Below are 12,650 nucleotides of genomic sequence, written 5' to 3'. Positions count from 1 at the left end.
GTGGTGTGGTGAGAGTGGTCCTTAAAATAATTTATTTCATAATAGCCTATAATTATAATGGTGTCTGTTTATTTGTACACGCACCCTCCTGTGCACTGAAATGGTTTTTCATTTGTTGATTAATCATCAATCTAACGCATCTTATCAGATTTCTTCCACCAAAATCTGACAAACAGGATGTTTTTCCGTCCTAGCAACCTGCACTAATTGCTCCACAGCAAACAGCGGGCTGTCTGCATCTGTAACAGGCGGGTCCTAACCAGCATAGATCCTAGAAATGCTGCACTGAGCTGTGGTCTCCATTACCAAACACGTCAGTGGTGCACAGGGTGAAAAATGGCCCACATATATAACCGTGCAGAGCTGCTGCTGCTGCTGCTGCTGCTGCTGCTGCAACTGAAGGCAAATGGTGCAAATGAAAAATCCCTTTCACCTCAACATGAGATGTCTCCTTCTGGTTTAGGGACTCGCATTATTGCTCAGTGGCACATCAGCAGCTCAGAGACTGGCTGCTGCAGAGGTTTAATATCTGCATCTACAGCTGATGCAGATGGGTTTCTGACACTGGCCGGCATCCTTGTAGCTGATCTAGTGGCTGAGACTTCTTTAATTCTGGACATGTGTTTAAAAATGAAAAATATGAATTTGTGGTGACGTCCGACTGTCAGCACATTTATTTATTATAAATGAATCTCATGTAAAGACTCTTGGAAATGAGCTGCACGCAGCATGCACCCACCACCTTGACCTGTGCGGTGGTAGTGACTTTCTGTTAATTGGCAGCCCTTCCCCCACTTCTACTTGATGTGGAGAGCACAGGACAGAGGGAGAAAACAGGCTGTGGTGAGGCTGTCTGATAGATACTGGAATTTAGAGACCAGAAATCTTAAAACAATAAGTCATCCATAGTTATTATGGTTTTTTCTTAATTGTAACCGAGATGCATAGAAGAATAACTTGAATCTATTTGTTGTACCTGTTATGAATGAAATCCACCAATTCTTATTTATTTTATTTAACATATAAAGGGAACTCTTAAAAATCAGAAGTAGCCTGAAGTAAGAATGAACCAGCATTTAAGGAGCTACAATAATCAAATATGTGACGTGTTTGCACGAAAAAGAAAAGATTTATTACTCATCAAAATATTATACATTGATTATTTGACCAATTACTTTGCGCTCTATCGACTTGTGTTAAAAAAATAAACTATTGTAGCAGTGATTGTGCATTTTTGCTTTTGAATGTAGATATACCTTAACGTTGAGGGCGGCTGTGGCTCAGGAGGTTAAGAAGGTTGCTCACTCACCACAGGGGTTCAAACTCTGGCTTCTGCTTGAGCAAGACTCTGAACCCCAACTTATTCCTGGTGTGTATAAGTGTCTTCAGATGGATTCACCTTCATGGTGTGTTTTCATGCTACACACTCAGCTCAATCTGGAGACCTTTGCGTTCATTCTTCTCTGTGGTGTATTCGCAGACATGCTCAACAATCTATAGGTGATTAAAGATGGAAAATAACTCATGTTTTGGTTTCAGGTCTTCTACTGTTGTTCTGAGTACTGTACCTTTCAGCAGGGTTGATCAACATGTGACATCAGGAACTGCTATACGCCGAAAAAGGCAGGGGCGTTAGATAAACAGAGGCATTCTTTCTCTCTGACTCCTTTCGGAGAGCTGCAAGTCTCATTCTTGTGCAGAGAAAGAAAATAAAAGCCAACAAGGGTTTGTTTTTATAGCCTTGTGTGTCGGCAGAGCTGTGAGAGATCATAATCCCATATCAAAGTGATTTATTCAGACCTTTGGTTTAGCTCCTAATGCCTGTATACCATCCAAATCCCTAACACTGACTGTACACACACACACACACACACACACACACACACTTACCCCTTCTGACCTCATGTCTCCTGTCAACCCTCATACTCCCTGAAACCAGTCAACCAGTCTTAATCAGAGCCAGTTTCTGTGCCTGCTGGTGGTTCAGTGCTGCAGTCAGAGCAGAAAAGACCAGAGCTCGAGGTTTTTCTTTAAGGAAACACAGCTAGCAGCTTCCTTTCTTTTGTATTCGCCGAGTGCTGGAGTCAAACCAAGCCTCTCCAAGACATGACATGTTCAAAGACTCTCTGTTTGTGGCTTACAATAGGAGTGGCACCACCTTCCTTCGCTGACACAATTCACTTTTTGTGTGTTGCGGATGGAAACCTCTGCTCTTCTTGCTGAAGGAGTTTATACTGTACAGCTCGTTCCCAGATGAGTATGTGTCTGTCCTGATATCTGCAGTGCCAACTTTTCCAGCCTGTTTGGCCTGCAGTCAGTCTCAGTTTGAGTTAAATGCTCCTCTGTGGAAGTAATCATGAGACGTGGACTCCCTTTGGCCCTGCGAGCTCTCCAGTCATGCTGACGTTATGCTCTTGGCGCATGTTGATGATCACAGCCAGTCTGGAAATCTAGATTTTGGCCTGGATACATTCCTCCACTGGCTCCTGCTGCTCTCTATCATCAGTCATCCTCCACTATTAAACTTAGAAAGCCTATAAGTACAGTTGATTATTTTTAATTACTGATGATTTGCTTAATTCTTCAGATAAACATTTAATTGTTTAATTTCCCAGAGCCCAAAATGACCTCTTCAAATAGTTAATTTTGTGTTCAGTAGTCTATAAACCCACTTATTTTCTACTGACAGTAACATGCAGTTAGGTTTATGTGCACAGTATCATCAATATCCAAGAAACCTCAAAGCTATAACTGCTGCCAAATGGGGTTTCTACCATGAAAACCTTTGTAAAGTTCAGTTTTGACTTTGTCATTACGTGTTAGTGAGTGTAGCTTGGTGAGGAAAAATTAAAGCTAAAATTAAATCTACAATACAATGAAGTGTGGCAAGTACTTAGTACTTTAATGTGAGTAAAATTAAATGAAGTGAAAGTACTTTTCTAGGCAATTCTTTGCACTAGAGTTTTATTTTTGTGCACTTCTACCATCTCAGTGCCTTCACTCATTGTTGCAAGCTTAGTGCCCCCAAAATCAAAACCTGTGTTTTGCAGCATCGCTGCTATTGGGCAACAAACAGGAATCCTATGACAACAGGCAAACTGTTTTAACATCCCTTCGAAAAGTAATGAATGAAAACTGTACATAGAGTTTAAATTTGTGATGAGTTCATCAATACACAAACAAATATATTTCTTTCATCAACTGCTTCCATCAAAACTCCACCTTTTTTATTGATTGACTTAAATATAATTATAATTTCTGAATTATTTATATTTACATTAGTTTATATGAACGATGAATCTGCTCAGCTCCTGCAGTCAGTCGAGGCTCAAGTTTTCAAATCTCTGCCAGCTGTGTCTCATTTGTGGCCCGGGGGCTTGAATGCCTTCACATGCTGCCGGGAGGGATGGGCGTGTAAGGGGTCGGCTAGAATGACTCTGAGAAACAGGACGGAGAGTTGGAAGTCAGGGTTCAGGCGTGTTTTTGTGGTTGGAGTGGATCCTCGAAGAAGAAGAAGAAGAAGAAGAAGAAGAAGAAGAAGAAGAAGAAGAAGAAGAAGAAAACAGGCGGAGCAGACAGAGCGGAGCGCTCTCCTCACCATGCTCCACGTCAGCGTCCCTGTGACCAGATGCTGTAAATCACAGCCGTGATGACGCCAACTGCTCGCACAGAGAAGGAGAGGAAATGCTCCATTCTGCTGCTGAGCAGGAAGAAGGAGAAGGACGGACTGTAGCTTCCTAACAGCTTATTCTCAGATTAGTCACTTTTGCCCTCGTATCCTGAATTCACAAAGCAGAATTCATGAATGGGATGTTGATATTAATAATCCTGTTTGCAGCATAATCCTGTCAGGGAACGGTGTGAGGCAGAGCTTAGTCATAAAGGGATCTGTCATATCACGTTTTATAGATTAGAGTCATTTTTGTCACATGTGTGACTATTTTAAAGCTAATGAAGGTAGAGTAATAAGAGAAATAAGAAGCAGACGACATGAAAATTATTTAAATATTTTGAGTTTTACACTGTTTACTTTACAAAATAGTGATTTGCAGATATCTGAATTTGTAATGTGTATGTATCTCTACTGTCAAGTGATAAAATAAAGGCTAAAAGGCCAACAAAAATAATATTAACAAAATCATACGAGGTTAAAAAAGTCTGTAGTGTGTGAAGTTTGGAGTTAATTATAAATGTCCTCGTTTTCAGCCATGGTAACATAATTGAACAATGGTTTTCTATTGATCAATTAGACTTTTAAATAATAAACTTGCATTAGCAAATTCACCTTTGAAGATACTCCACTAAATTTCACAAAAAACATTAATTTGATGTTATAAAATCTACTTTTCTTTCAGAAACAAGGACAATTCTAAGAAATATTTCCAAACTTTTGAAGGTTAGTGTTTGCGAAAGAGCAAATGTCTGCAGGAAAGGTATAATAGCACCTGCTTATAATGTGATAGGCAACCTAAACCCTCCTGTTCAGTTACTTTTAGATATATTAACAGTGTATTTCTGTTGAACGTTCTCTAAGATAAACAGACACTCAAAGGCAGCCTTGAGTGAAGCAGTGCTTCATACTCGCACTGCAGAGTCATTTATGTTGGTACCAAGAAAGTATGGAGGTTGGATTTCTGCCCAGCTCGATGGGAACTGCTACACGAGTTTGGCCTCACAGTCCTGTGCTGCTCTGCACTTTAATGTAGCTTAAATATTGATGCTGAAGATTCACTTTGATGTCTTAGACAGAGCCTGCAGTATTGATTGTGTCCTCGGGGCCTTTCCAGCTAACCCAGAAGCACTATGTCCTCTGTCTCTTTGTTTATTCTGCTCACACAGATTTTACTTCCTTGGGCACTGGGTTATTTATTAATGTTTAACTGATCAACAATAATACAGCTGATTTCAGGTTGTACTGTTTAATAGCTTTCTATGCTGCACCTTTTGTATTTAGTATTTCGGCTTGGTCCTGTAGGTGTTCAGCTGTCTCTGTCTGGTTGCTGCCCCTTTACCCATGCTGCCTTGCAACACAGACTGCATGTTTTCGTTGATTTGTTGCTCTAACCTCAGGGGAATCACTGCCAGATGGAGCCCCCCTCTGCTGCTTTGAAGCCCTGATGTACAGTTGACGTTCATGCCCACTTAAACTCACACGCAGCACACAACATCTCAGTCACACGACCCACACGCTCTGATATTAGAGCAGAGATTATGGCGAATGCTTGTTGCAGAGCGACTGTACAACAGCATTCTTCAGGGACAGGACAACAAATAATAATAACAATAACAACAGGCCGCAAAGAGAAAACTTTCTTCAGGTTGTGTGAGGTTCCATCATCATGTGGTGTATCAGATGATTTCTTTCTGTTTTCTTTCGTCTTTTACCCACATTAAGCTGCACTGACCCAGCTTCCCCGTTAATTCCTAGAAATGATCCATAGAAGGTTTTTTTCTAGAATGGAAGATGGAGACCAGGCTGTAGAAAACAGTGACCATTCAGTCTGTAAATACTACTACTACTACTAATAATAACAATACTGCAAATTATTATTATGTTATATTATATTACAATATATATTGCAATGGCGGACCCCTGCAGCACTGAAATCAGATCTGAGCTGAGATTAAACTTGTGCAAGTGCATCAACCCACCTCACATCATCTCTGCTGCCAGGTCAACAGTAGTCAGCCAGATACAGTTATGTCCTACTTTATGAATCCAAAACAAGAGTGTGGTGGTGGAGCAGCTGTAGCTTCTGTTTCCATCATAAAAAGATGTTTTTGATCTAGATCTTAGTTACAGTCTCTGTGATTTACAGGACAGTGCTATCTTCAGTACTGCACATTGGAATTTATGCAGTAAAACCTTCTAGTTTTTGTTTTTTATTATTGTCTTGAGCCTAAAGAGAAACATACTCGGTGGTAACGCCTGCTCATTGACATCATCTACTTGCTGACTGCAGTGACGTGGTGGAGAGGACCTAATAATGACGTACTGCAGTCGAGAACTTACATCCACGACGGCAACTCCAAGTGCTGCACATCCACATAAAAGTAAATTGATGAGTACTGTAAGATCCAACTGACTAAAATTTACTTTACCAAATGTCAAATGGGAACTTTGCCTCAGTGAGGCGGAGGAAGTGAAACTGCCTGACGACAGCCTCAGTCACAACAAACCAGGCTTCAGCTATTTCCCACTGTCTCAAAGAAAATCTTTTCTTAGACTTTAAAAATGGTTCAGAAAGCTTCACCTCGCCGCTGAACAACCTTCAACCTTTATTTGATTATCAGACACTGAATGAAGGAGGAAAAAGTGAATAATGGAGTAGCTACGGTATTTATGATTCATGCCTGGCTCTGATTTATGTCATGGTGACTGGGTAACCCACTTCTTTGTAGTTAAAGGCTCCTGGAGATCCCTCCGGTTTGCAGAAGAGTAACATCCTGTTGCTTCACCACTGACTCAGTCTATTTTAGTTCTTACCTTACTTGGTTAATATTTTAAGCAGCCAGTCATGTTTTCACTGTTTTCAACGGGCTGAGATCATCATAAAATGATCCTGGCGTTTAGCAACAAACCAGAACCTTGTGTCCCGAACCAGAAGATACCAACTCAATGGGATTTGTATTAAAGGGGCAGTTCACACAAATTACAAAAACAGTGTGAAGGTCGTTTAGTGGTAAACTGTCTTAAACCTTTCTAGAATTCAAAACAACATCCTTCCAAATGTACGCACTTTATTTTTTCTGTCACAACTATATTATAGACAGAACGTAGCTAGTCTATAAACAGTAGCTAATGGTGGCTAAAGTTAGCAAACTTTCAATAGATTAAAACAGATTTACTGTTTGTTGACTGTAATACTGTTACACTACATTTTATCATCCCCAACGATCCAATAATTTGTAGATTAAGATGTAATGTTTTAAATAATTGACTATAAACAAAACAAAACATCATTGTTCACAGCTTAGAAACCAAACTAAACATTGTAGATCATTGTAGATTATTATTATTACTATTATTATTATTATTATTTTATGGGTTATAACATGTTCTGTATATGTATAAATAATATTAAAAAGTATAATTGTTATTGCACTTATGGGGATAACCAGCTCTCTACTCTGAAATAGCCTACATGCTATTGATTTTATAGTTGAGTTACCTACTAGTGATGATGTTGACCTTTTGTCTCTATTATATATGTAGGATCACATACACTTGTAAGAACCTTCTACACACTTTTAAATTTAAAAACCCTCATCTGTAAACATTAATACCTCTTTAACTGTAACTCTGACTTTTAGCTGCTAGCTGCTAAAGTCTGCTAACACTTGGGTACAAATGAGAAGCCTCCTATTTTGTTCTTATGTATGAAACTGAGAACCCACTGTTTCAAACTTACTACTAATGGTAAATCTGCCACAGCTCATCGTTTTAAATGTGATGTGTAAACCTGATAGCTAAACTAGCTAATGGTGGGGTCATTTAGCAAATGGCCAGATGAACTCACTTCAACACATGCCCTGATCATAACAGCTGACATGTTAGCTGTTTCAGTAGATTTAAAATAAATAAAGGTTTCTTTCTTTCCGTGACAGAGGTTTTTGTTGCTTTGGCTCTCATTGTAAACACAGCTGTTTGTCTGGTGGCCTCTCACGGTGTAATGGGAGAAACGGATGGGTTCAAAGGTTCACGCAGCATTTGTGCGTGAGGCCTGAGGTGGTCCTGTGCCCTCAGTTTGTGTTGTTGACATTTCGTTTGTAAACTTTTTGTATCGTGCATGCTTTATTTAGTCGTTCCTCTTGTGGTAGATTTTCACTTTGGTACAATTGACAATAGACAATTTTTTCGACAGCTGAAGAGAAAATTGATCTGAAAGCTGAATATTTACTTGGTGACGTGGGGTCATGATTACCTCATGCACACTCCCCTACTGAGGCAACTGTTTTGGCTTTTGTTGCTCTCAGCACCAAAGTCCCAGGAATGTTCTTCCTCTGTTTTTCCCTCGGGCGTGTTTCCCAAAAGTGTTTCCGTTTTTTCTGCTCATACAGGAAGAAGTTGTGGAGGCATCCATCAGGGGCACATGTGCCGTTAAACAGTTTGTAAGCCGTCGGTCACTTAGTGAAATGCTTGCTGCTGCTTAAACATTTTGTGGAAGTAAAAAACAATGACTTATTATACTGTTGCTTGGACAACACATTAAGCTTTTTAATCATTTCCCTTTTTAAATGATTTTGCCCATGTTCTTTCTTTGGTCGATGCAGACACACAAAAGACACATGATTGATCTATTATCACGTGAAAGGGAAATGTGAATGTCAGGGATTCCTCGTGTTGGGTCCGACCCAGATCCAACATGTCCCACTCATCACAAACACACGCACACATATACATTTACATACTTTGTGTTTCATCTATGCAACTCCAGACAATAGAGCTTGACCTGCTTCACATGGAGATATGCTCCATCCTACACAAATTAAATTATTATTATTATTATTATCATTCAAAAATGCATTTAACTTGCTGAAGAGCACATCCTCAGTTTGATTTAACTAAATGTATTTTATAAATGTATTAGCTTTGGTTGTAAAGGAATTACAGTGTATGTATTGTAGCTGTGCTTTGTTCAGTGAAACCGTATTGTGATTGACATTGAACTTCTCAAAACTGTTGTATTATTACAGAGTTGGTCATGTAATGATTAAAATATAGTGTTACAACCATTAAATTTGTGTTAACTTATTTCAGTGGTGGCCTTTGGCAGACGTGATACAATGCTGTGAACATCTTTTTTTTTTAAACTTAGCATAAAAAAACCTGAGCAAACACAAAATAAGTAAAACATTTTAGATGGTAATTGCAAAAAAATGCACCCATCGATCCAGAAGGGGTCACACAGATTTATTGTGTGAGTTGAGGTTCGGGCATGACTGAGCAATGCAGGAAGACAATGATCCTAAACATAAGACACATTTCTGAAATTTCTGCTGCAGCTTGTTTTGTCAGGTGTGAACACAGTAATCACACTTGGTGCACAGAGTTCATGGAAAACTTGTGTTTTGTGTGTTGGTTTTGGTTTGAAGATTTCTAACTGTTTAGTATGAACTATAACATTTGTTCACAGAACTACACATCTGCATAAATTTGTTTATGATGGATCAGAACTATCTGGAGAAAATCTGTTTCTCAGTTATATCTTTACAAATTAGACAAGTAATGACATTGTGCTTTGTGCTTGATCGGTTTACCTTTATTGTAATTGGAGGAGGGCAAAAAAAGATGCCATAGGAAATGGGAGAACAAGGAATGACATACTGTTGGGGAATCAAACTGGGTTGTTGACATCAGACAGCATAGTATGCATTACTAGACCAACACATTGCCCTTTAATGGGATGTTTTTCATTTTTGTGAATGAACTGACTGAATTTCATGTAACATACCTTTAAACCACAGGCAGGGGCATTGCAGGCATATTTGTTTGACATGCCAGGATAAATTGGGAGATTTCCCCTGAAGTACAGCTGTCTCTTTTAATAAATATGCCCATGTAGTCCAACTAGACTGAACCCAGAGACCGTCAGTCTCAAAGCGTCCTGGATTACCTTCATAAAACATGTATCAGAGGCACCAGCTGTTGGTAAACAGCTAGTTGCTGTGCGTGTTGGTACTGCTTCTTTATACACAGTTCACTTGGGTGCAGCGTGGTTAATTATAGGGAAATACACACCAAAGTACTCACTGCAAAATGTGGATCTTGCATTACAGTACTTGGTAAAATTCAGCTATAATTTAAAGTGGCCATGTTTGGCAGACTACTGGCTCCCAGTTGGACGTCCTTCGCTGTTTTATTCTATTATTGGTTGCAACAAATTCTGTGCCAGATGGATTTGGATTTTATCAGCCAATCTGGCACGCACACACACACAAAGGCAAGTTTTCTGTCCTGCCTGCTTGTGTGGTAAATCTGGTGCACCACATGCTGCTGTTTGTGGTCACTGTGCCGTCCCAAGGTGCCTCGACAGAAGCCAGTCCCTTTTATGGCCGACATTCTCAGTGTGGTGCTTATCGCTATTTATAAACGTAGAGTCTGTCACAGTGGCACAGAAACCTGAGATGGCTGTGTCGGGGCTGAGGGAGGGAGGTGAGCATCCAGCTGAATTTGTGTTTCTGTGTTAAACTCAGTCTATCACATGGATGTCTCATCACGTGCAACAAGATGCAAGATTCTTGTTGCGAGGTCACCACATGCTGCATGCAGAATAGATATTTGCACTTCCTGTTTGCGATATACATATGGATGCACAGACAAATGCCACTGGATTACTTTGATAATGGCAAAAACTTAAAACTATACAAAGTGAGATAATTAAGACAGTATGTATTTAATTCAAAATGGCTGTATTTTGTTAGTCATAAATTCCACTTCTTATTTGTAAGACGGGGATGCGTGGCTTTATTCTTTCAAAAGTTTATACAGTTGTCTTCCTTCAACACAACCCCCCTCATCAATCCTCCTTTGTGGAGCAGCTCTACAGTAGAAGTAAGAAAACACACAACCACACCCATGTTGTGATTATGGTAATAACCAGTTAGAGTCCGCTCTGCAGCAAAAACTGAGGATTTCACCCCTAACATAGCTTGTTTTTGTTCTGTGCTGCTGATACACAGTTTCTGTTTGCATTAGTCATCACATTAACGTTAATTATATGCTAGGATTTTAATATATCACACCCAAAAGGTGGCTCTAATTGTGAAGTACAAAATTAAAACAATTGTGTCCTAAGTATAATGTGCTCTCTCTGCAAAATAGTATGAAATATAATATAAATTCTAGCAATTATGTGATATCCGCATGTTTTATTTCCTTCCTTTTCTTCTGTGTCTAGAGTCAGCCACACTTTGTGAACAAATAATCTTCTCAAGTAAGGAGGAGCACTGCAATCCTCTTTTTGCTAAATCCTAATCCTTTTTTCAACATCAGGTACTAGCAGTGTCAGAACATGATCTGCATCCTTTTTTCTTGCAGTTGCTCTCGTATGCAGACGCACACGGGGCTCTAATTCACATCCTATTATTCCTCCATTAGTATTCTGTAGTACAGCCTGTGCATTAAGCTCAATGTTGAAGTACAGTGGGGGCATTGGAGAGAAGCCCAGTGTTAATCTGTGATTCATGTGGTTCGGTGAACGTTTGGACGAGCTTGAGGAGAGTGTCACGCTCCATCTGCCTATTGTTGGCTGGCTCGAGTGGAGAGCTCCAGGATGTCACCTTCTACATCTCTGTCTCTCAACTCGTGGCTCATTACATCTTCAGCTCTGTGCCAAACGGTCCTCCGTTTTGGCTTTTTTTAAAGATCCCACATTCCCTTTTTTTCTGTCTTCATTATAAAAACAGCCCGCTGCACCATTTTTCTGCTCTCTCTTTGTCCTCCAGCTTTCCTTTCTCTATAAATCTCTCTTCCCACTCTCCAAATGTCCTTGTAGAAGAGCACAAATTGTCTCTTCTCCCTGCTCCAGTCTCCCCCACCATGCGTCATTGCAGCCATGTGCAGTTTGTCACCGACTTCTCCAGTATGAGAGGGATGGAGGAAGTTGGGGGGGGGGGACAAGCAGCAGCTGAGCAGAACTCGGTGACAGCATGAACAGGGTGGTCGAGTATGAAAACAAAGTCAGAGCTGGGATTAAAACAGGATGTGTTTTGTGGCTTTTTGTAAACTCTTTGTTACAAAAGCCAGAGGTCAGGAAGTCTGAGGATCAGTGTGGAGACAAGTATGGAGCCCGTGTGTGGACATTTTTCAACAATTCAAAGTCTTTATGCTTTTACCTGTTCAATCAGCCTTAAACCCACGTTACAAACTATGATCATTAGTAAAATAAAATATTAGTAAATCAGTGTGAGAACTGGTTGTGATTAAATAGCTGGAAGTGGCTGCCTTTTAGTCAGTCTACATCTGGATTGTACAATCATCTCTGGTTTTATTTACCAGGAGCTCCTCCTATAAGGACAAATGATAATCAATTAATAATCAACGGTAGGTATTTTGATATTATTTCTATACTGAGACAACATAAACAATTTGTAGTTATTTTTATTATTGTCCAAACACAAAAATGTTAGAAACACATCAGTACACTCTCAATACTATTGTGTGGAAGTAATGAAAACTTTCTACTCATCATGGTACAGTCCAATTCCCCCCCCCACTATAAAAACCTTTGGAATCACCCACTTTCTCTTTGAGAGTCTGTAACTGAGAGTGGACGTACAAACATTTGGTAACTAAACATTTGAATGGTACAAATAAACTAATTTGGATAAATGTGTTTGACGACTGTGTGGTTATCTTCTTTATTTATTTTTGTTTAAAAATTTGTTTTGTATAAATAATGAAATGTCCAGAAATGTTTGGCTATTAGCTAAGTTAGCATGCTAAAACCCATGTGCTCCACTGCTTGAACATGCTAATATAACTTAGCCACAACAACTTTATTCTGCAATATAAAATACTTTTGTTTACTGCAAGTCTGTCACGGTTAGTGTGCAACTTGGAGAAAATAGCTCTGAGACAAGTAACTGATGTTGAGATGCATTATGGGAAATGTATTGAGTGCCTTTAGTTCAGTAATTTAGTTTTC

At 39.5% G+C, this 12,650-nt stretch overlaps 1 protein-coding gene across 4 annotated transcripts in view; it reads left to right on the top strand.

Annotated features, from left to right (window-relative positions):
- LOC113154427 (MAP7 domain-containing protein 1-like) overlaps positions 1 to 12,650 on the top strand; it is a 31,404-nt gene that overhangs the window by 393 nt on the left and 18,361 nt on the right. The window lies entirely within an intron of this gene.

This window comes from Anabas testudineus, chromosome 11 (assembly GCF_900324465.2).
Source record: "Anabas testudineus chromosome 11, fAnaTes1.2, whole genome shotgun sequence".
NCBI lineage: Eukaryota > Metazoa > Chordata > Actinopteri > Anabantiformes > Anabantidae > Anabas > Anabas testudineus.
Note: the sequence above shows the minus strand (reverse complement) of the source record. Positions and strands in the feature narration are given on the sequence as shown.